The sequence below is a fragment of the Rhopalosiphum maidis genome, chromosome 3, assembly GCF_003676215.2.
Source record: "Rhopalosiphum maidis isolate BTI-1 chromosome 3, ASM367621v3, whole genome shotgun sequence".
In the NCBI taxonomy this organism is placed as follows: Eukaryota; Metazoa; Arthropoda; class Insecta; order Hemiptera; family Aphididae; genus Rhopalosiphum; species Rhopalosiphum maidis.
In genome coordinates this window covers 61,614,069-61,640,067 of record NC_040879.1, presented here as the reverse complement: position 1 = coordinate 61,640,067, position 25,999 = coordinate 61,614,069, and the positions used below count along the sequence as shown (strand labels likewise).

Genomic DNA, 25,999 nt, shown 5'->3' with positions numbered 1-25,999 from the left:
AAAAGTTTAACATCACCCTAAACGGTATGATAATACTGAACCTTCTACATTTAAATTACCAAAAGCAACAAAAAACTATGAAAAATTACGACTTGGTACAATTTGTACGAAATATATTCACAAATTGCAAACGTCAAAGTCATATAATATTCTATGTAAATAAAACAACTATATTACTTATTATACGTAGGTACAGTTACAAAAGGTAGACTTTAAACATCTTTGTAATAGCGTAAATATACTTAATTTCGCAGTGTGTTTCATCATTATCTATGAGTAGTACTATTATTATGTATAAAGTTGTAACTCACGGGAATCCCTCTTATCCGAGACTGGATAAAAATATAATTCAAAAACTTTCATGCTAATCTCAATACATCTGATGGCGCACGGTTCTACAACCTGGGAAAAAAAAACGAAAAATCGGCGTTTAAAAACCACGTCTACCCCAAGATCTCCTTCTATCACAATCAAGCGAAGACGAAGATCGATTTTAAATTACCACTAATATAATATTAACTAACATTAGCATGTATATCACTATATCACTAACTAAAAATATTAGTAATTGTAATTTGTTATTTGTAATTGAACACGTTAGTAAACTTGTAATAGCATGATAAAATGCTGAAACATTTTAATTTTAATAAATAAATAAATAAAAAAAAAAAGTTATAAGTACTGTATATTTGCATAAATATTTGTTTCCCTCAAATATATTTTTGAAAAACCTTAGTGGTCGTTCGACGTGTTTGAAACTCAAGATTCTGGGTATTTTGGATGCTGATCAAAAGCGGTATCTGTCGTGGACACCGTAAATGCCGTTTTTTTACCCCACATTGGGGTCTTGGAATTCCGAAATTTGAATTTTTTAGTCGAGTGTTACTCGGCGGCGGGTTTCGATGTATGGGGCATAGTTACTTCACGGAAATTTCTGTTTAAGTCGTTTTACATAAAGTCCTCCGGTGGTAGCAGTGTCCTATGGCTCCTTGTGCCCCTCCCCCCATGGATATTTTAAAAATGTTTAATATTTGTTCCTTTCTGAAGTTCACAAGTTCAGTTTTTCGTAGGTCTGTGATCAAAATCGGCGTCCCGTGGTGACACTGTAGAATTCATTTTTACCCCTATTTTTGGCGTCGGAAATTAGGATTTTGCAGTTTTTTTCTTTGTCGCCACGAAACAATTAATTTTTGGGTGGTTAGAGCGATTTTTTTCTACGCATCGTTTAGACGTTTTTGTAAAAATTCGAACGCTACCAAAACCAAAGGAATCGGACGTTTTGTTGCGAAGTTACGATTATATTTTTATTTTTGGCACTTAGATTTTACGTATTTTTCGAATTTTTTGAATTTGAGTTTTTGTTTAATCTTTTCGAATTTGAGTGCTGACTCATAAATGCTACGACGAGTTTGAAAGGTTAATAAAGGTTAAAAATCGAATGGCTTGTTTTTTCGTACACGCATAATTTTCTGTATGGTACCTATACCACCGTATAACGATTTAACGAAGTATCTTTTTGAACTTGTTTTTTTACACGTTTTATGTTTGTTAAGGTTTCAACGTTTAGCAATTACGCCAACAGCATAAAAATAGTTATATATAAATAGTTTTTCATCAAATCATATAGAGAATACATCTATTTAATGTTTATAGTGTTTTATATCCCTCGTTTAGCGTTAAGAATTTAATATGTACCTAAGCGATTTCGTTGTTTATACGAGATACGACCATCATTTTTAAAATGTACGACGCAGTCAGTAGATTACTTCTGATCACTTCAGACTCAAATCTGCTCGAATACAACATTTCATTTATTATTTATTAGTTTAATTATATGTGTATATTTAATATGCAATATATTAGTATGATTGGTAGTAATTTGTTTTGAATTTCACAATATAACTTCGGTAATATTTATAGGAGATAAAGATTTAAATTTTATGGACATCGAACATAAAAAATAAATTATTATGATTTATTTACATTGTTAAGTATTCAAATAATGAATCGTTATATGTATAAGATATATAACATATACGAACCGTTAGTTCAATTAGTTAACCAGTGGACTGTACAGTCCGGAGAATATTAATGCATAATAAATGCTTACCTGCAACTATCTAAACACTTAAATAATACATACATCTATAGTTTAATGTTATTACTTTTTGACTTTTGTCTTACTAGTTACTATGTATCTATATTAAGACTCATGATATTTATACAACTGCCTGCTTAATTACAAAGTACAAAATATTATTGGAAATTTATTTCATTATATTATGCTCAGTTAATCAGTTTTGAAATTGTATTTGTTTCTGAAAATATTATAATATTAAACATTTTTGAATTCGGCGGCCAGAGATAAAATCTAATAAGTTGAATATTCTAATCCGAATTGATATGATGTTTTTTCATCCATGATTGTGGTTTAGTGATATAAAACATTGTTTATCTATTGATATAATCGTTTGTATTTACTGTCTGATTTATGTTTCATATCTTTTTGCAGTTTTATATTCGTATTTGTATTTAAATTTCAACTTTAAATTGTTTTCAAGTATTTTGAAATAGGAATGAAGTTTGTCTGTTAGTTTTTGTTTGATTATTTCCATTTCTGAATTATTCACCGTTGTCCACGTACTAGTTGTCATAAACAGACTTTCGATCTCTTTATGGTGTGTAGTATTGACATTTTATCCTCCAACCATTATACATATTTAACCGACAATTTTTTTTAGATGGCAGTACAGCAGATCACTCAAGGACTGCTAAGACATGAATTAACGTTTTAAACACTTGACAAAGTTACAACATCCTACGTTGAAATGGACTAGACGATACTGATAATAATAATGGTTTTATGCAAAGTACGAGTAATGGGTATAGAATATAATTGTGATTCAATTAATAGTAGTGTTACTAAAAGTCATGTAACCTTGACCATTAGATTAAGTAATGATGCTTATTTACCATTATTAACTTTCATATTTTTCAGATTGCAGTGCAACAGATCACTCAACGGTTGCTGAGCATGAATTAACATTTTTAGCGCTTGGAATAGTTTCACATCCTATGTTTAATATGGATTAGAAGGTATTAATATTAATAATGGTGTTTTGCACGGTACGTGTAATGTTAAATGAATGTAATTGATAGCAACATAATAGAAGTGTAACAAAAAGTTAATGTTATGAAACCCTTACCATTAGATTAAGTAAATGATTCTTATTTAGCATTATTAACTTCCATGTATTTGATTGATGCTGATACTTCATAAACATTATAAAACATGCTTTTATATGATAATTTTGACTCGTATTTTAAATTCATATTATTAACTGCGTATAAAACTCTGTATTCTAATGTTGTACTCCATCAATTTCACATTATAACTGACTACATTTTTTCAGATTGCAGTACAGCAGATCTTTCAAGCCATGATGAAACATGAATTATCGTTTTTAGCACTTGGGAAAATTTGGACATCCCATGTTGAAATTTGACTAGACAATACTGATAATAATAATAATAATAATGGTATTTTGCATGGTACGTTTAATAATAACTGTATGTAATTGATAGCAACTTAATATTAGTGACACAAAAAGTTAGTATCATGAAACCAAGACCAATAAATTAAGTGAATAATTCTTATTTAGCATTCTTAATTCCTTGTATTTTTATTGATGCTGATACTTCATAAACACTATAAAACATGATTTTATATGATTATTTTAATGAGAATTATAAATTCCTATTTTTAACTTTTTAAAAAAAGTCAATTCTCAAGTTAGTATTGTGAAACCTTGACCACTAGATGAAGAATATGTTTCTTATTCAGCATTAATTACTTTCATTCATTTCATTTCAGCCGATACCTCAAAAACACTATAAAACATGTTTTCATATAATAATTTTGACGTATAATACAAATCAATTTTTTATGGCTTATAAAACACTCAATTCTCAATTTAGTATCTTGAAACTTTGACCACTAGAAAGAAAAATGGATCTGATTGCATTAATTATTTTCATACATTACATTTAAGCCAATGTTTCATAACTCTATAAAACATGATTTTATATGATAATTTTGACGTATATTACAAATTCAAATTTTGTATGGTTTATGAAACACTCATTCTCAATTTAGTATCTTGAAACTTGACCACTAGAAGAAAAAATGGATCGATTTAGCATTAATTATTTTCATACATTATTTAAGCCAATGTTTCATAACTCTATAAAACATGCTTTTATATGATATTTTGACTTATATTACACATTCAAATTTGTATGGTTATGAAACACTCATTCTCAATTAGTATCTTGAAACCTTAACACTATATAGAGAATGGTTTCTTATTTAGCATTAATTACTTTCATACATTTCATTTAAGTTAATGTTTCATAAACATTATATAACATGCTTTTATATGATAATTTTGACTCGTATTTTAAATTCATATTATTAACTGCGTATAAAACTCTGTATTCTAATGTTGTACTCCATCAATTTCACATTTTAACTGACTACATTTTTTCAGATTGCAGTACAGCAGATCTTTCAAGCCATGATGAAACATGAATTATGGTTTTTAGCACTTGGGAAAATTTGGACATCCCATGTTGAAATTTGACTAGACAATACTGATAATAATAATAATAATAATGGTATTTTGCATGGTACGTTTAATAATAACTGTATGTAATTGATAGCAACTTAATATTAGTGACACAAAAAGTTAGTATCATGAAACCAAGACCAATAAATTAAGTGAATAATTCTTATTTAGCATTCTTAATTCCTTGTATTTCATTGATGCTGATACTTCATAAACATTATAAAACATGGTTTTATATGATAATTTTAATGAGAATTATAAATTCCTATTTTTAACTTTTTATAGAAAAGTCAATTCTCAAGTTAGTATTTTGAATCATTGACCAGTAGAAAGAGAATATGTTTCTTATTTAGCATTAATTACTTTCATACATTTCTTTTAAGCCAATACTTTATAAACACTATAAAACATGTTTTTATATGGTAAATTTGACGTATTTTACTAATTCATTTTTTTAATTGCTTATAAAATATTCAATTCTCATGTTAATATATTGAAACCTTAACCACTAGATAGAGAATATGTTTCTTATTTAGCATTAATCACTTTCATACATTTCATTTAAGCCAATACTTTATAAACACTATAAAACATGTTTTTATATGGTAAATTTGACGTATTTTACAAATTCATTTTTTTAATTGCTTATAAAATATTCAATTCTCATGTTAATATATTGAAACCTTAACCACTAGATAGAGAATATGTTTCTTATTTAGCATTAATTACTTTCATACATTTCATTTAAGCCAATACTTTATAAACACTATAAAACATGTTTTTATATGGTAAATTTGAAGTATTTTACAAATTCCTTTTTTAATTGCTTATAAATTATAAATTCTTATGTTAATATCTTGTAACCTTAACCACTAGATAGAGAATATGTTTCTTATTTAGCATTAATTACATTCATACATTACATTTAAGCCAATGTTTCATAAACTCTATAAAACATGCTTTTATATGATAATTTTGACGTATATTACAAATTCAAATTTTTTATGGTTTATGAAACACTCAATTCTCAATTTAGTATCTTGAAACCTTAACCACTATATAGAGAATATGTTTCTTATTTAGCATTAATTACTTTCATACATTTCATTTAAGCCAATACTTTATAAACACTATAAAACATGCTTTTATATGATAATTTTTACTCGTATTTTAAATTCATATTTTTAACAGCGTATAAAACTCTGTATTCTAATGTTGTTCTCCACCAATTTCACATTTTAAGTGACTACATTTTTTCTGATTGCAGTATAGCAGATCTTTCAAGGCTCGCTGAAACCTGAATTAACATTTTTACCACATTGAAAAGTTTCAACATCCTACATTTATATTGGACTAGAAGATTCCGATAAATCTAATAATTTTATGCAATTCACTTTTATTATTTTATGGTTAAATTCATTTTTATTAGAAATAAAATGCATTTTAAAGGCCAATAAATGTATGAAATGTAATAATATATTCTAAAATTTTTATATGCCCACAAATATTTTTCAATTATAAATCATTAGTCATCTTTGTTTATATATTTGATTTCAATCAAATATGAACTTGAAATGTGTATAAAAAATAATTATCTTTTTATATATCTAGATTTTATGATTTTAATCTTATGAACTACAACTACGTATAAAAAATCATGTGTAACATTTTCAAAACTTAAAAATACAGGACAGACAACTTTTAAGAAGAAAAGAGTTAGTGTTTTTTTTTGTGATTTTGATAAATATCAAAATAAAGGTTTTTAATACCTAGTTATAAAAATAATTTATGACTTATGAGTAAAGTTTTATGGACATTTGTGATCTTATTTTTTGTTTATATTTTCAAAAATATTAGTGATCATAATATATTCATATGCTTAATTAATATAGCCAGTTTGTCGGATTTTTTTTTTGTCAATAGAAGCAGTCTATATAGGCAAATTTTATACAATTTAATTATTTTTGAAATATAGAATATTGGTAGATTCTTCTAATATTCTATCTCTATGATATAATTTATTTTATTAATTATTTTATCTTACAGTACACCTCAAATAGTGAAATTGAGTGCATTATGTATTTTATTATATTGTCATGCAGACTTGAAGGTGTTTTGTATAGGCAACCCTACTGCACTTTCAAAATGTTCAATATTATTCCTCACGAACCATTGCATATTATATAAAAATTATCTACTCATTTATGACTTTGTTACAGTGTAACTGTCCAAATTCTAAATTGTTCATAAATTTTTGTGTTAAAACTCAATTTATTATTAGTTATTACGTTATCCAAAACTCCAAAACTAAATCCTTTAATACTGGCCCCTTTAGATAAAATGTTCAAAGACCGACACAAATTCGTCCCTAGATGCGTCTTCCGATTAGTAAAAGTTTTTCAACTCAATTATTTAGACGGTAAATGGTGATTTAAATGTGCAGTTTAAAAAAAAAATTGGCAGGAAATTTGGTTTTAGCAATTTCTTAGTTTTAAAATTGAAATTCAAAATTCTTTAGAACAGAAATTTGATCTTGAGGTGTCAATGCGTTGAGCCTCGAAGATTTCGAAACGAAACAACCAATATTAAAAATGTTAGTATTTCAATTTGAATCTCAAAATGTATAGATGAATATCATAACAACAGATTATATCATGTGTTGAAATAACGAGTTGTAAAATGCAAAGTTTTAGAAAAGTTATGTTATACAATATAAAACTTTTTTAAATATTTATTTTATTTACTTACTGCAAGTTTGCATATATAATTATGTGTTTCAGTAATAAAAGTTTAACATCACCCTAAACGGTATGATAATACTGAACCTTCTACATTTAAATTACCAAAAGCAACAAAAAAACTATGAAAAATTACGACTTGGTACAATTTGTACGAAATATATTCACAAATTGCAAACGTCAAAGTCATATAATATTCTATGTAAATAAAACAACTATATTACTTATTATACGTAGGTACAAGTTACAAAAGGTAGACTTTAAACATCTTTGTAATAGCGTAAATATACTTAATTTCGCAGTGTGTTTCATCATTATCTATGAGTAGTACTATTATTATGTATAAAGTTGTAACTCACGGGAATCCCTCTTATCCGAGACTGGATAAAAATATAATTCAAAAACTTTCATGCTAATCTCAATACATCTGATGGCGCACGGTTCTACAACCTGGGAAAAAAAAAACGAAAAATCGGCGTTTAAAACCACGTCTACCCAAGATCTCCTTCTATCACAATCAAGCGAAGACGAAGATCGATTTTAAATTACCACTAATAAATAAATATTAACTAACATTAGCATGTATATCACTATATCACTAACTAAAAATATTAGTAATTGTAATTTGTTATTTGTAATTGAACACGTTAGTAAACTTGTAATAGCATGATAAAATGCTGAAACATTTTAATTTTAATAAATAAATAAATAAAAAAAAAAAAGTTATAAGTACTGTATATTTGCATAAATATTTGTTTCCCTCAAATATATTTTTGAAAAACCTTAGTGGTCGTTCGACGTGTTTGAAACTCAAGATTCTGGTATTTTGGATGATGCTGATCAAAAGCGGTATCTGTCGTGGACACCGTAAATGCCGTTTTTACCCCACATTGGGGTCTTGGAATTCCGAAATTTGAATTTTTTAGTCGAGTGTTACTCGGCCGGGTTTCGATGTATGGGGCATAGTTACTTCACGGAAATTTCTGTTTAAAGTCGTTTTACATAAAGTCCTCCGGTGGTAGCAGTGTCCTATGGCTCCTTGTGCCCCTCCCCCCATGGATATTTTAAAAAATGTTTAATATTTGTTCCACGTTTCTGAAGTTCACAAGTTCAGTTTTTCGTAGGTCTGTGATCAAAATCGGCGTCCCGTGGTGACACTGTAGAATTCATTTTTACCCCTATTTTTGGCGTCGGAAATTAGGATTTTGCAGTTTTTGGACTTTGTCGCCACGAAACAATTAATTTTTGGGTGGTTAGAGCGATTTTTTTCTACGCATCGTTTAGACGTTTTTGTAAAAATTCGAACGCTACCAAAACCAAAGGAATCGGACGTTTTGTTGCGAAGTTACGATTATATTTTTATTTTTGGCACTTAGATTTTACGTATTTTTCGAATTTTTTGAATTTGAGTTTTTGTTTAATCTTTTCGAAATTTGAGTGCTGACTCATAAATGCTACGACGAGTTTGAAAGGTTAATAAAGGTTAAAAAATCGAATGGCTTGTTTTTTCGTACACGCATAATTTTCTGTATGGTACCTATACCACCGTATAACGATTTAACGAAGTATCTTTTTGAACTTTGTTTTTTTACACGTTTTATGTTTGTTAAGGTTTCAACGTTTAGCAATTACGCCAACAGCATAAAAAATAGTTATATATAGTTTTCATCAAATCATATAGAGAATACATCTATTTAATGTTTATAGTGTTTATATCCCTCGTTTAGCGTTAAGAATTTAATATGTACCTAAGCGATTTCGTTGTTTATACGAGATACGACCATCATTTTTAAAATGTACGACGCAGTCAGTAGATTACTTCTGATCACTTCAGACTCAAATCTGCTCGAATACAACATTTCATTTATTATTTATTAGTTTTAATTATATGTGTATATTTAATATGCAATATATTAGTATGATTGGTAGTAATTTGTTTTGAATTTCACAATATAACTTCGGTAATATTTATAGGAGATAAAGATTTAAATTTTATGGACATCGAACATAAAAAATAAATTATTATGATTTATTTACATTGTTAAGTATTCAAATAATGAATCGTTATATGTATAAGATATATAACATATACGACCGTTAAGTTCAATTAGTTAACCAGTGGACTGTACAGTCCGGAGAATATTAATGCATAATAAATGCTTACCTGCAACTATCTAAACACTTAAATAATACATACATCTATAGTTTAATGTTATTACTTTTTGACTTTTGTCTTACTAGTTACTATGTATCTATATTAAGACTCATGATATTTATACAACTGCCTGCTTAATTTACAAAGTACAAAATATTATTGGAAATTTATTTCATTATATTATGCTCAGTTAATCAGTTTTGAAATTGTATTTGTTTCTGAAAATATTATAATATTAAACATTTTTGAATTCGGCGGCCAGAGATAAAATCTAATAAGTTGAATATTCTAATCCGAATTGATATGATGTTTTTCATCCATGATTGTGGTTTAGTGATATAAAACATTGTTTATCTATTGATATAATCGTTTGTATTTACTGTCTGATTTATGTTTCATATCTTTTTGCAGTTTTATATTCGTATTTGTATTTAAATTTCAACTTTAAATTGTTTTCAAGTATTTTGAAATAGGAATGAAGTTTGTCTGTTAGTTTTTGTTTGATTATTTCCATTTCTGAATTATTCACCGTTGTCCACGTACTAGTTGTCATAAACAGACTTTCGATCTCTTTATGGTGTGTAGTATTGACATTTTATCCTCCAACCATTATACATATTTAACCGACAATTTTTTTTAGATGGCAGTACAGCAGATCACTCAAGGACTGCTAAGACATGAATTAACGTTTTAAACACTTGACAAAGTTACAACATCCTACGTTGAAAATGGACTAGACGATACTGATAATAATAATGGTTTTATGCAAAGTACGAGTAATGGGTATAGAATATAATTGTGATTCAATTAATAGTAGTGTTACTAAAAGTCATGTAACCTTGACCATTAGATTAAGTAATGATGCTTATTTACCATTATTAACTTTCATATTTTTCAGATTGCAGTGCAACAGATCACTCAACGGTTGCTGAGCATGAATTAACATTTTTAGCGCTTGGAATAGTTTCAACATCCTATGTTTAATATGGATTAGAAGGTATTAATATTAATAATGGTGTTTTGCACGGTACGTGTAATGTTAAATGAATGTAATTGATAGCAACATAATAGAAGTGTAACAAAAAGTTAATGTTATGAAACCCTTACCATTAGATTAAGTAAATGATTCTTATTTAGCATTATTAACTTCCATGTATTTGATTGATGCTGATACTTCATAAACATTATAAAACATGCTTTTATATGATAATTTTGACTCGTATTTTAAATTCATATTATTAACTGCGTATAAAACTCTGTATTCTAATGTTGTACTCCATCAATTTCACATTATAACTGACTACATTTTTTCAGATTGCAGTACAGCAGATCTTTCAAGCCATGATGAAACATGAATTATCGTTTTTAGCACTTGGGAAAATTTGGACATCCCATGTTGAAATTTGACTAGACAATACTGATAATAATAATAATAATAATGGTATTTTGCATGGTACGTTTAATAATAACTGTATGTAATTGATAGCAACTTAATATTAGTGACACAAAAAGTTAGTATCATGAAACCAAGACCAATAAATTAAGTGAATAATTCTTATTTAGCATTCTTAATTCCTTGTATTTTTATTGATGCTGATACTTCATAAACACTATAAAACATGATTTTATATGATTATTTTAATGAGAATTATAAATTCCTATTTTTAACTTTTAAAAAAAAGTCAATTCTCAAGTTAGTATTGTGAAACCTTGACCACTAGATGAAGAATATGTTTCTTATTCAGCATTAATTACTTTCATTCATTTCATTTCAGCCGATACCTCAAAAACACTATAAAACATGTTTTCATATAATAATTTTGACGTATAATACAAATTCAAATTTTTTATGGCTTATAAAACACTCAATTCTCAATTTAGTATCTTGAAACTTTGACCACTAGAAAGAAAAAAATGGATCTGATTTAGCATTAATTATTTTCATACATTACATTTAAGCCAATGTTTCATAAACTCTATAAAACATGCTTTTATATGATAATTTTGACTTATATTACACATTCAAATTTTGTATGGTTTATGAAACACTCAATTCTCAATTTAGTATCTTGAAACCTTAACCACTATATAGAGAATATGTTTCTTATTTAGCATTAATTACTTTCATACATTTCATTTAAGTTAATGTTTCATAAACATTATATAACATGCTTTTATATGATAATTTTGACTCGTATTTTAAATTCATATTATTAACTGCGTATAAAACTCTGTATTCTAATGTTGTACTCCATCAATTTCACATTTTAACTGACTACATTTTTTCAGATTGCAGTACAGCAGATCTTTCAAGCCATGATGAAACATGAATTATGGTTTTTAGCACTTGGGAAAATTTGGACATCCCATGTTGAAATTTGACTAGACAATACTGATAATAATAATAATAATAATGGTATTTTGCATGGTACGTTTAATAATAACTGTATGTAATTGATAGCAACTTAATATTAGTGACACAAAAGTTAGTATCATGAAACCAAGACCAATAAATTAAGTGAATAACTCTTATTTAGCATTCTTAATTCCTTGTATTTCATTGATGCTGATACTTCATAAACATTATAAAACATGGTTTTATATGATAATTTTAATGAGAATTATAAATTCCTATTTTTAACTTTTTATAGAAAAGTCAATTCTCAAGTTAGTATTTTGAATCATTGACCAGTAGAAAGAGAATATGTTTCTTTTTTAGCATTAATTACTTTCTTAGATTTCATTAAAGCCAATACTTCATAAATACTATAAAAAAAGTTTTTATATGGTAAATTTGACGTATTTTACAAATTCATTTTTTTAATTGCTTATAAAATATTCAATTCTCATGTTAATATATTGAAACCTTAACCACTAGATAGAGAATATGTTTCTTATTTAGCATTAATTACTTTCATACATTTCATTTAAGCCAATACTTTATAAACACTATAAAACATGTTTTTATATGGTAAATTTGAAGTATTTTACAAATTCATTTTTTTAATTGCTTATAAATTATAAATTCTTATGTTAATATCTTGTAACCTTTACCACTAGATAGAGAATATGTTTCTTATTTAGCATTAATTACTTTCATACATTACATTTAAGCCAATGTTTCATAAACTCTATAAAACATGCTTTTATATGATAATTTTGACGTATATTACAAATTCAAATTTTTTATGGTTTATGAAACACTCAATTCTCAATTTAGTATCTTGAAACCTTAACCACTATATAGAGAATATGTTTCTTATTTAGCATTAATTACTTTCATACATTTCATTTAAGCCAATACTTTATAAACACTATAAAACATGCTTTTATATGATAATTTTTACTCGTATTTTAAATTCATATTTTTAACAGCGTATAAAACTCTGTATTCTAATGTTGTTCTCCACCAATTTCACATTTTAAGTGACTACATTTTTTCTGATTGCAGTATAGCAGATCTTTCAAGGCTCGCTGAAACCTGAATTAACATTTTTACCACATTGAAAAGTTTCAACATCCTACATTTATATTGGACTAGAAGATTCCGATAAATCTAATAATTTTATGCAATTCACTTTTATTATTTTATGGTTAAATTCATTTTTATTAGAAATAAAATGCATTTTAAAGGCCAATAAATGTATGAAATGTAATAATATATTCTAAAATTTTTATATGCCCACAAATATTTTTCAATTATAAATCATTAGTCATCTTTGTTTATATATTTGATTTCAATCAAATATGAACTTGAAATGTGTATAAAAAATAATTATCTTTTTATATATCTAGATTTTATGATTTTAATCTTATGAACTACAACTACGTATAAAAAATCATGTGTAACATTTTCAAAACTTAAAAATACAGGACAGACAACTTTTAAGAAGAAAAGAGTTAGTGTTTTTTTTGTGATTTTGATAAATATCAAAATAAAGGTTTTTAATACCTAGTTATAAAAATAATTTATGACTTATGAGTAAAGTTTTATGGACATTTGTGATCTTATTTTTTGTTTATATTTTCAAAAATATTAGTGATCATAATATATTCATATGCTTAATTAATATAGCCAGTTTGTCGGATTTTTTTTTTGTCAATAGAAGCAGTCTATATAGGCAAATTTTATACAATTTAATTATTTTTGAAATATAGAATATTGGTAGATTCTTCTAATATTCTATCTCTATGATATAATTTATTTTATTAATTATTTTATCTTACAGTACACCTCAAATAGTGAAATTGAGTGCATTATGTATTTTATTATATTGTCATGCAGACTTGAAGGTGTTTTGTATAGGCAACCCTACTGCACTTTCAAAATGTTCAATATTATTCCTCACGAACCATTGCATATTATATAAAAATTATCTACTCATTTATGACTTTGTTACAGTGTAACTGTCCAAATTCTAAATTGTTCATAAATTTTTGTGTTAAAACTCAATTTATTATTAGTTATTACGTTATCCAAAACTCCAAAACTAAATCCTTTAATACTGGCCCCTTTAGATAAAATGTTCAAAGACCGACACAAATTCGTCCCTAGATGCGTCTTCCGATTAGTAAAAGTTTTTCAACTCAATTATTTAGACGGTAAATGGTGATTTAAATGTGCAGTTTAAAAAAAAAAATTGGCAGGAAATTTGGTTTTAGCAATTTCTTAGTTTTAAAATTGAAATTCAAAATTCTTTAGAACAGAAATTTGATCTGGAGGTGTCAATGCGTTGAGCCTCGAAGATTTCGAAACGAAACAACCAATATTAAAAATGTTAGTATTTCAATTTGAATCTCAAAATGTATAGATGAATATCATAACAACAGATTATATCATGTGTTGAAATAACGAGTTGTAAAATGCAAAGTTTTAGAAAAGTTATGTTATACAATATAAAACTTTTTTAAATATTTATTTTATTTACTTACTGCAAGTTTGCATATATAATTATGTGTTTCAGTAATAAAAGTTTAACATCACCCTAAACGGTATGATAATACTGAACCTTCTACATTTAAATTACCAAAAGCAACAAAAAAACTATGAAAAATTACGACTTGGTACAATTTGTACGAAATATATTCACAAATTGCAAACGTCAAAGTCATATAATATTCTATGTAAATAAAACAACTATATTACTTATTATACGTAGGTACAAGTTACAAAAGGTAGACTTTAAACATCTTTGTAATAGCGTAAATATACTTAATTTCGCAGTGTGTTTCATCATTATCTATGAGTAGTACTATTATTATGTATAAAGTTATAAGTCACGGGAATCCCTCTTATCCGAGACTGGATAAAAATATAATTCAAAAACTTTCATGCTAATCTCAATACATCTGATGGCGCACGGTTCTACAACCTGGGAAAAAAAAAACGAAAAATCGGCGTTTAAAACCACGTCTACCCCAAGATCTCCTTCTATCACAATCAAGCGAAGACGAAGATCGATTTTAAATTACCACTAATAAATAAATATTAACTAACATTAGCATGTATATCACTATATCACTAACTAAAAATATTAGTAATTGTAATTTGTTATTTGTAATTGAACACGTTAGTAAACTTGTAATAGCATGATAAAATGCTGAAACATTTTAATTTTAATAAATAAATAAATAAAAAAAAAAAGTTATAAGTACTGTATATTTGCATAAATATTTGTTTCCCTCAAATATATTTTTGAAAAACCTTAGTGGTCGTTCGACGTGTTTGAAACTCAAGATTCTGGTATTTTGGATGATGCTGATCAAAAGCGGTATCTGTCGTGGACACCGTAAATGCCGTTTTTACCCCACATTGGGGTCTTGGAATTCCGAAATTTGAATTTTTTAGTCGAGTGTTACTCGGCCGGGTTTCGATGTATGGGGCATAGTTACTTCACGGAAATTTCTGTTTAAAGTCGTTTTACATAAAGTCCTCCGGTGGTAGCAGTGTCCTATGGCTCCTTGTGCCCCTCCCCCCATGGATATTTTAAAAAATGTTTAATATTTGTTCCACGTTTCTGAAGTTCACAAGTTCAGTTTTTCGTAGGTCTGTGATCAAAATCGGCGTCCCGTGGTGACACTGTAGAATTCATTTTTACCCCTATTTTTGGCGTCGGAAATTAGGATTTTGCAGTTTTTGGACTTTGTCGCCACGAAACAATTAATTTTTGGGTGGTTAGAGCGATTTTTTTCTACGCATCGTTTAGACGTTTTTGTAAAAATTCGAACGCTACCAAAACCAAAGGAATCGGACGTTTTGTTGCGAAGTTACGATTATATTTTTATTTTTGGCACTTAGATTTTACGTATTTTTCGAATTTTTTGAATTTGAGTTTTTGTTTAATCTTTTCGAAATTTGAGTGCTGACTCATAAATGCTACGACGAGTTTGAAAGGTTAATAAAGGTTAAAAAATCGAATGGCTTGTTTTTTCGTACACGCATAATTTTCTGTATGGTACCTATACCACCGTATAACGATTTAACGAAGTATCTTTTTGAACTTTGTTTTTTTACACGTTTTATGTTTGTTAAGGTTTCAACGTTTAGCAATTACGCCAACAGCATAAAAAATAGTTTATATATAAATAGTTTTTCATCAAATCATATAGAGAATACATCTATTTAATGTTTATAGTGTTTATATCCCTCGTTTAGCGTTAAGAATTTAATATGTACCTAAGCGATTTCGTTGTTTATACGAGATACGACCATCATTTTTAAAATGTACGACGCAGTCAGTAGATTACTTCTGATCACTTCAGACTCAAATCTGCTCGAATACAACATTTCATTTATTATTTATTAGTTTTAATTATATGTGTATATTTAATATGCAATATATTAGTATGATTGGTAGTAATTTGTTTTGAATTTCACAATATAACTTCGGTAATATTTATAGGAGATAAAGATTTAAATTTTATGGACATCGAACATAAAAAATAAATTATTATGATTTATTTACATTGTTAAGTATTCAAATAATGAATCGTTATATGTATAAGATATATAACATATACGACCGTTAAGTTCAATTAGTTAACCAGTGGACTGTACAGTCCGGAGAATATTAATGCATAATAAATGCTTACCTGCAACTATCTAAACACTTAAATAATACATACATCTATAGTTTAATGTTATTACTTTTTGACTTTTGTCTTACTAGTTACTATGTATCTATATTAAGACTCATGATATTTATACAACTGCCTGCTTAATTTACAAAGTACAAAATATTATTGGAAATTTATTTCATTATATTATGCTCAGTTAATCAGTTTTGAAATTGTATTTGTTTCTGAAAATATTATAATATTAAACATTTTTGAATTCGGCGGCCAGAGATAAAATCTAATAAGTTGAATATTCTAATCCGAATTGATATGATGTTTTTCATCCATGATTGTGGTTTAGTGATATAAAACATTGTTTATCTATTGATATAATCGTTTGTATTTACTGTCTGATTTATGTTTCATATCTTTTTGCAGTTTTATATTCGTATTTGTATTTAAATTTCAACTTTAAATTGTTTTCAAGTATTTTGAAATAGGAATGAAGTTTGTCTGTTAGTTTTTGTTTGATTATTTCCATTTCTGAATTATTCACCGTTGTCCACGTACTAGTTGTCATAAACAGACTTTCGATCTCTTTATGGTGTGTAGTATTGACATTTTATCCTCCAACCATTATACATATTTAACCGACAATTTTTTTTTAGATGGCAGTACAGCAGATCACTCAAGGACTGCTAAGACATGAATTAACGTTTTAAACACTTGACAAAGTTACAACATCCTACGTTGAAAATGGACTAGACGATACTGATAATAATAATGGTTTTATGCAAAGTACGAGTAATGGGTATAGAATATAATTGTGATTCAATTAATAGTAGTGTTACTAAAAGTCATGTAACCTTGACCATTAGATTAAGTAATGATGCTTATTTACCATTATTAACTTTCATATTTTTCAGATTGCAGTGCAACAGATCACTCAACGGTTGCTGAGCATGAATTAACATTTTTAGCGCTTGGAATAGTTTCAACATCCTATGTTTAATATGGATTAGAAGGTATTAATATTAATAATGGTGTTTTGCACGGTACGTGTAATGTTAAATGAATGTAATTGATAGCAACATAATAGAAGTGTAACAAAAAGTTAATGTTATGAAACCCTTACCATTAGATTAAGTAAATGATTCTTATTTAGCATTATTAACTTCCATGTATTTGATTGATGCTGATACTTCATAAACATTATAAAACATGCTTTTATATGATAATTTTGACTCGTATTTTAAATTCATATTATTAACTGCGTATAAAACTCTGTATTCTAATGTTGTACTCCATCAATTTCACATTATAACTGACTACATTTTTTCAGATTGCAGTACAGCAGATCTTTCAAGCCATGATGAAACATGAATTATCGTTTTTAGCACTTGGGAAAATTTGGACATCCCATGTTGAAATTTGACTAGACAATACTGATAATAATAATAATAATAATGGTATTTTGCATGGTACGTTTAATAATAACTGTATGTAATTGATAGCAACTTAATATTAGTGACACAAAAAGTTAGTATCATGAAACCAAGACCAATAAATTAAGTGAATAATTCTTATTTAGCATTCTTAATTCCTTGTATTTTTATTGATGCTGATACTTCATAAACACTATAAAACATGATTTTATATGATTATTTTAATGAGAATTATAAATTCCTATTTTTAACTTTTTATAGAAAAGTCAATTCTCAAGTTAGTATTGTGAAACCTTGACCACTAGATGAAGAATATGTTTCTTATTCAGCATTAATTACTTTCATTCATTTCATTTAAGCCGATACCTCATAAACACTATAAAACATGTTTTCATATAATAATTTTGACGTATAATACAAATTCAAATTTTTTATGGCTTATAAAACACTCAATTCTCAATTTAGTATCTTGAAACTTTGACCACTAGAAAGAAAAAATGGATCTGATTTAGCATTAATTATTTTCATACATTACATTTAAGCCAATGTTTCATAAACTCTATAAAACATGCTTTTATATGATAATTTTGACGTATATACAAATTCAATTTTTATGGTTTATGAAACACTCAATTCTCAATTTAGTATCTTGAAACCTTAACCACTAGATAGAGAATATGTTTCTTATTTAGCATTAATTACTTTCATACATTTCATTTAAGCCAATACTTTATAAACACTATAAAACATGTTTTTATATGGTAAATTTGACGTATTTTACAAATTCATTTTTTTAATTGCTTATAAAATACTCAATTCTCATTTAGTATCTTGAAACCTTAACCACTAGATAGAGAATATGTTTCTTATTTAGCATTAATTACTTTCATACATTTCATTTAAGCCAATACTTTATAAACACTATAAAACATGTTTTATATGGTAAATTTGACGTATTTTACAAATTCATTTTTTTAATTGCTTATAAAATATTCAATTCTCATGTTAATATATTGAAACCTTAACCACTAGATAGAGAATATGTTTCTTATTTAGCATTAATTACTTTCATACATTTCATTTAAGCCAATACTATAAAACATGTTTTTATATGGTAAATTTGAAGTATTTTACAAATTCATTTTTTAATTGCTTATAAATTATAAATTCTTATGTTAATATCTTGTAACCTTAACCACTAGATAGAGAATATGTTTCTTATTTAGCATTAATTACTTTCATACATTACATTTAAGCCAATGTTTCATAAACTCTATAAAACATGCTTTTATATGATAATTTTGACGTATATTACAAATTCAAATTTTTTATGGTTTATGAAACACTCAATTCTCAATTTAGTATCTTGAAACCTTAACCACTATATAGAGAATATGTTTCTTATTTAGCATTAATTACTTTCATACATTTCATTTAAGCCAATACTTTATAAACACTATAAAACATGCTTTTATATGATAATTTTTACTCGTATTTTAAATTCATATTTTTAACAGCGTATAAAACTCTGTATTCTAATGTTGTTCTCCACCAATTTCACATTTTAAGTGACTACATTTTTTCTGATTGCAGTATAGCAGATCTTTCAAGGCTCGCTGAAACCTGAATTAACATTTTTACCACATTGAAAAGTTTCAACATCCTACATTTATATTGGACTAGAAGATTCCGATAAATCTAATAATTTTATGCAATTCACTTTTATTATTTTATGGTTAAATTCATTTTTATTAGAAATAAAATGCATTTTAAAGGCCAATAAATGTATGAAATGTAATAATATATTCTAAAATTTTTATATGCCCACAAATATTTTTCAATTATAAATCATTAGTCATCTTTGTTTATATATTTGATTTCAATCAAATATGAACTTGAAATGTGTATAAAAAATAATTATCTTTTTATATATCTAGATTTTATGATTTTAATCTTATGAACTACAACTACGTATAAAAAATCATGTGTAACATTTTCAAAACTTAAAAATACAGGACAGACAACTTTTAAGAAGAAAAGAGTTAGTGTTTTTTTTTGTGATTTTGATAAATATCAAAATAAAGGTTTTTAATACCTAGTTATAAAAATAATTTATGACTTATGAGTAAAGTTTTATGGACATTTGTGATCTTATTTTTTGTTTATATTTTCAAAAATATTAGTGATCATAATATATTCATATGCTTAATTAATATAGCCAGTTTGTCGGATTTTTTTTTTGTCAATAGAAGCAGTCTATATAGGCAAATTTTATACAATTTAATTATTTTTGAAATATAGAATATTGGTAGATTCTTCTAATATTCTATCTCTATGATATAATTTATTTTATTAATTATTTTATCTTACAGTACACCTCAAATAGTGAAATTGAGTGCATTATGTATTTTATTATATTGTCATGCAGACTTGAAGGTGTTTTGTATAGGCAACCCTACTGCACTTTCAAAATGTTCAATATTATTCCTCACGAACCATTGCATATTATATAAAAATTATCTACTCATTTATGACTTTGTTACAGTGTAACTGTCCAAATTCTAAATTGTTCATAAATTTTTGTGTTAAAACTCAATTTATTATTAGTTATTACGTTATCCAAAACTCCAAAACTAAATCCTTTAATACTGGCCCCTTTAGATAAAATGTTCAAAGACCGACACAAATTCGTCCCTAGATGCGTCTTCCGATTAGTAAAAGTTTTTCAACTCAATTATTTAGACGGTAAATGGTGATTTAAATGTGCAGTTTAAAAAAAAAAATTGGCAGGAAATTTGGTTTTAGCAATTTCTTAGTTTTAAAATTGAAATTCAAAATTCTTTAGAACAGAAATTTGATCTGGAGGTGTCAATGCGTTGAGCCTCGAAGATTTCGAAACGAAACAACCAATATTAAAAATGTTAGTATTTCAATTTGAATCTCAAAATCTATAGATGAATATCATAACAACAGATTATATCATGTGTTGAAATAACGAGTTGTAAAATGCAAAGTTTTAGAAAAGTTATGTTATACAATATAAAACTTTTTTAAATATTTATTTTATTTACTTACTGCAAGTTTGCATATATAATTATGTGTTTCAGTAATAAAAGTTTAACATCACCCTAAACGGTATGATAATACTGAACCTTCTACATTTAAATTACCAAAAGCAACAAAAAAACTATGAAAAATTACGACTTGGTACAATTTGTACGAAATATATTCACAAATTGCAAACGTCAAAGTCATATAATATTCTATGTAAATAAAACAACTATATTACTTATTATACGTAGGTACAAGTTACAAAAGGTAGACTTTAAACATCTTTGTAATAGCGTAAATATACTTAATTTCGCAGTGTGTTTCATCATTATCTATGAGTAGTAATATTATTATGTATAAAGTTATAAGTCACGGGAATCCCTCTTATCCGAGACTGGATAAAAATATAATTCAAAAACTTTCATGCTAATCTCAATACATCTGATGGCGCACGGTTCTACAACCTGGGAAAAAAAAAACGAAAAATCGGCGTTTAAAACCACGTCTACCCCAAGATCTCCTTCTATCACAATCAAGCGAAGACGAAGATCGATTTTAAATTACCACTAATAAATAAATATTAACTAACATTAGCATGTATATCACTATATCACTAACTAAAAATATTAGTAATTGTAATTTGTTATTTGTAATTGAACACGTTAGTAAACTTGTAATAGCATGATAAAATGCTGAAACATTTTAATTTTAATAAATAAATAAATAAAAAAAAAAAAGTTATAAGTACTGTATATTTGCATAAATATTTGTTTCCCTCAAATATATTTTTGAAAAACCTTAGTGGTCGTTCGACGTGTTTGAAACTCAAGATTCTGGTATTTTGGATGATGCTGATCAAAAGCGGTATCTGTCGTGGACACCGTAAATGCCGTTTTTACCCCACATTGGGGTCTTGGAATTCCGAAATTTGAATTTTTTAGTCGAGTGTTACTCGGCCGGGTTTCGATGTATGGGGCATAGTTACTTCACGGAAATTTCTGTTTAAAGTCGTTTTACATAAAGTCCTCCGGTGGTAGCAGTGTCCTATGGCTCCTTGTGCCCCTCCCCCCATGGATATTTTAAAAAATGTTTAATATTTGTTCCACGTTTCTGAAGTTCACAAGTTCAGTTTTTCGTAGGTCTGTGATCAAAATCGGCGTCCCGTGGTGACACTGTAGAATTCATTTTTACCCCTATTTTTGGCGTCGGAAATTAGGATTTTGCAGTTTTTGGACTTTGTCGCCACGAAACAATTAATTTTTGGGTGGTTAGAGCGATTTTTTTCTACGCATCGTTTAGACGTTTTTGTAAAAATTCGAACGCTACCAAAACCAAAGGAATCGGACGTTTTGTTGCGAAGTTACGATTATATTTTTATTTTTGGCACTTAGATTTTACGTATTTTTCGAATTTTTTGAATTTGAGTTTTTGTTTAATCTTTTCGAAATTTGAGTGCTGACTCATAAATGCTACGACGAGTTTGAAAGGTTAATAAAGGTTAAAAAATCGAATGGCTTGTTTTTTCGTACACGCATAATTTTCTGTATGGTACCTATACCACCGTATAACGATTTAACGAAGTATCTTTTTGAACTTTGTTTTTTTACACGTTTTATGTTTGTTAAGGTTTCAACGTTTAGCAATTACGCCAACAGCATAAAAAATAGTTTATATATAAATAGTTTTTCATCAAATCATATAGAGAATACATCTATTTAATGTTTATAGTGTTTATATCCCTCGTTTAGCGTTAAGAATTTAATATGTACCTAAGCGATTTCGTTGTTTATACGAGATACGACCATCATTTTTAAAATGTACGACGCAGTCAGTAGATTACTTCTGATCACTTCAGACTCAAATCTGCTCGAATACAACATTTCATTTATTATTTATTAGTTTTAATTATATGTGTATATTTAATATGCAATATATTAGTATGATTGGTAGTAATTTGTTTTGAATTTCACAATATAACTTCGGTAATATTTATAGGAGATAAAGATTTAAATTTTATGGACATCGAACATAAAAAATAAATTATTATGATTTATTTACATTGTTAAGTATTCAAATAATGAATCGTTATATGTATAAGATATATAACATATACGACCGTTAAGTTCAATTAGTTAACCAGTGGACTGTACAGTCCGGAGAATATTAATGCATAATAAATGCTTACCTGCAACTATCTAAACACTTAAATAATACATACATCTATAGTTTAATGTTATTACTTTTTGACTTTTGTCTTACTAGTTACTATGTATCTATATTAAGACTCATGATATTTATACAACTGCCTGCTTAATTTACAAAGTACAAAATATTATTGGAAATTTATTTCATTATATTATGCTCAGTTAATCAGTTTTGAAATTGTATTTGTTTCTGAAAATATTATAATATTAAACATTTTTGAATTCGGCGGCCAGAGATAAAATCTAATAAGTTGAATATTCTAATCCGAATTGATATGATGTTTTTCATCCATGATTGTGGTTTAGTGATATAAAACATTGTTTATCTATTGATATAATCGTTTGTATTTACTGTCTGATTTATGTTTCATATCTTTTTGCAGTTTTATATTCGTATTTGTATTTAAATTTCAACTTTAAATTGTTTTCAAGTATTTTGAAATAGGAATGAAGTTTGTCTGTTAGTTTTTGTTTGATTATTTCCATTTCTGAATTATTCACCGTTGTCCACGTACTAGTTGTCATAAACAGACTTTCGATCTCTTTATGGTGTGTAGTATTGACATTTTATCCTCCAACCATTATACATATTTAACCGACAATTTTTTTTTAGATGGCAGTACAGCAGATCACTCAAGGACTGCTAAGACATGAATTAACGTTTTAAACACTTGACAAAGTTACAACATCCTACGTTGAAAATGGACTAGACGATACTGATAATAATAATGGTTTTATGCAAAGTACGAGTAATGGGTATAGAATATAATTGTGATTCAATTAATAGTAGTGTTACTAAAAGTCATGTAACCTTGACCATTAGATTAAGTAATGATGCTTATTTACCATTATTAACTTTCATATTTTTCAGATTGCAGTGCAACAGATCACTCAACGGTTGCTGAGCATGAATTAACATTTTTAGCGCTTGGAATAGTTTCAACATCCTATGTTTAATATGGATTAGAAGGTATTAATATTAATAATGGTGTTTTGCACGGTACGTGTAATGTTAAATGAATGTAATTGATAGCAACATAATAGAAGTGTAACAAAAAGTTAATGTTATGAAACCCTTACCATTAGATTAAGTAAATGATTCTTATTTAGCATTATTAACTTCCATGTATTTGATTGATGCTGATACTTCATAAACATTATAAAACATGCTTTTATATGATAATTTTGACTCGTATTTTAAATTCATATTATTAACTGCGTATAAAACTCTGTATTCTAATGTTGTACTCCATCAATTTCACATTATAACTGACTACATTTTTTCAGATTGCAGTACAGCAGATCTTTCAAGCCATGATGAAACATGAATTATCGTTTTTAGCACTTGGGAAAATTTGGACATCCCATGTTGAAATTTGACTAGACAATACTGATAATAATAATAATAATAATGGTATTTTGCATGGTACGTTTAATAATAACTGTATGTAATTGATAGCAACTTAATATTAGTGACACAAAAAGTTAGTATCATGAAACCAAGACCAATAAATTAAGTGAATAATTCTTATTTAGCATTCTTAATTCCTTGTATTTCATTGATGCTGATACTTCATAAACATTATAAAACATGGTTTTATATGATAATTTTAATGAGAATTATAAATTCCTATTTTAACTTTTTATAGAAAAGTCAATTCTCAAGTTAGTATTTTGAATCATTGACCAGTAGAAAGAGAATATGTTTCTTATTTAGACATAATACTTTCATACATGAAACCTTAACCACTAGATAGAGAATATGTTTCTTATTTAGCATTAATTACTTTCATACATTTCATTTAAGCCAATACTTTATAAACACTATAAAACATGTTTTTATATGGTAAATTTGAAGTATTTTACAAATTCATTTTTTTAATTGCTTATAAATTATAAATTCTTATGTTAATATCTTGTAACCTTAACCACTAGATAGAGAATATGTTTCTTATTTAGCATTAATTACTTTCATACATTACATTTAAGCCAATGTTTCATAAACTCTATAAAACATGTTTTTATATGATAATTTTGACGTAATTACAAATTCAAATTTTTATGGTTTATGAAACACTCAATTCTCAATTTAGTATCTTGAAACCTTAACCACTATATAGAGAATATGTTTCTTATTTAGCATTAATTACTTTCATACATTTCATTTAAGCCAATACTTTATAAACACTATAAAACATGTTTTTATATGGTAAATTTGACGTATTTTACAAATTCAATTTAGTATCTTTGAAACCTTAACCACTATATAGAGATGTTCTTATTTAGCATTAATTACTTTCATACATTTCATTTAAGCCAATACTTTAATAAACACTATAAAACATGCTTTATATGATAATTTTACTCGTATTTTAAATTCATATTTTTAACAGCGTATAAAACCTCTGTATTCTAATGTTGTTCTCCACCAATTTCACATTTTAAGTGACTACATTTTTCTGATTGCAGTATAGCAGATCTTTCAGGCTCGCTGAAAACCTGAATTAACATTTTTACCACATTGAAAAGTTTCAACATCCTACATTTATATTGGACTAGAAGATTCCGATAAATCTAATAATTTCTATGCAATTCACTTTTATTATTTTATGGTTAAATTCATTTTTATTAGAAATAAATTGCATTTTAAAGGCCAATAAATGTATGAAATGTAATAATATATTCTAAAATTTTTATATGCCCACAAATATTTTTCAATTAT

General features: G+C 26.8%; 4 long non-coding RNA genes across 7 annotated transcripts in view; all 4 read left to right on the top strand.

Annotated features, from left to right (window-relative positions):
* The window catches only part of LOC113556284, a 107,048-nt gene extending 101,001 nt beyond the window's left edge, over positions 1-6,047 (top strand). The window contains exon 8 of the long non-coding RNA XR_003625222.1: positions 5,896-6,047. This is a non-coding gene — a long non-coding RNA (uncharacterized LOC113556284). The remainder of the gene's footprint in view (positions 1-5,895) is intronic.
* A 4,184-nt stretch (positions 6,048-10,231) lies between these two features.
* On the top strand, positions 10,232-13,124 carry LOC113555806. 2 transcript variants are annotated; one of them, XR_003405418.1, is made up of 5 exons: positions 10,232-10,291; positions 10,420-10,518; positions 10,836-10,974; positions 11,811-11,949; positions 12,973-13,124. It is a non-coding gene; the product is annotated as an uncharacterized LOC113555806 (long non-coding RNA). The 2 variants fall into 2 exon arrangements; XR_003405419.1 differs by having other exon boundaries at positions 10,248-10,304.
* Positions 13,125-17,315: 4,191 nt separating this feature from the next.
* Positions 17,316-19,767, top strand: LOC113555807. Of its 2 annotated transcripts, none has more exons than XR_003405420.1 (4): positions 17,316-17,375; positions 17,504-17,602; positions 17,920-18,058; positions 19,616-19,767. It is a non-coding gene; the product is annotated as an uncharacterized LOC113555807 (long non-coding RNA). The 2 variants fall into 2 exon arrangements; XR_003405421.1 differs by having other exon boundaries at positions 17,332-17,388.
* Positions 19,768-23,960: 4,193 nt separating this feature from the next.
* The window catches only part of LOC113555808, a 49,557-nt gene continuing 47,518 nt past the window's right edge, over positions 23,961-25,999 (top strand). For both annotated transcript variants that reach the window (XR_003405422.1, XR_003405423.1), the window contains exons 1-3: positions 23,961-24,020; positions 24,149-24,247; positions 24,565-24,703. This is a non-coding gene — a long non-coding RNA (uncharacterized LOC113555808). The remainder of the gene's footprint in view (positions 24,021-24,148; positions 24,248-24,564; positions 24,704-25,999) is intronic.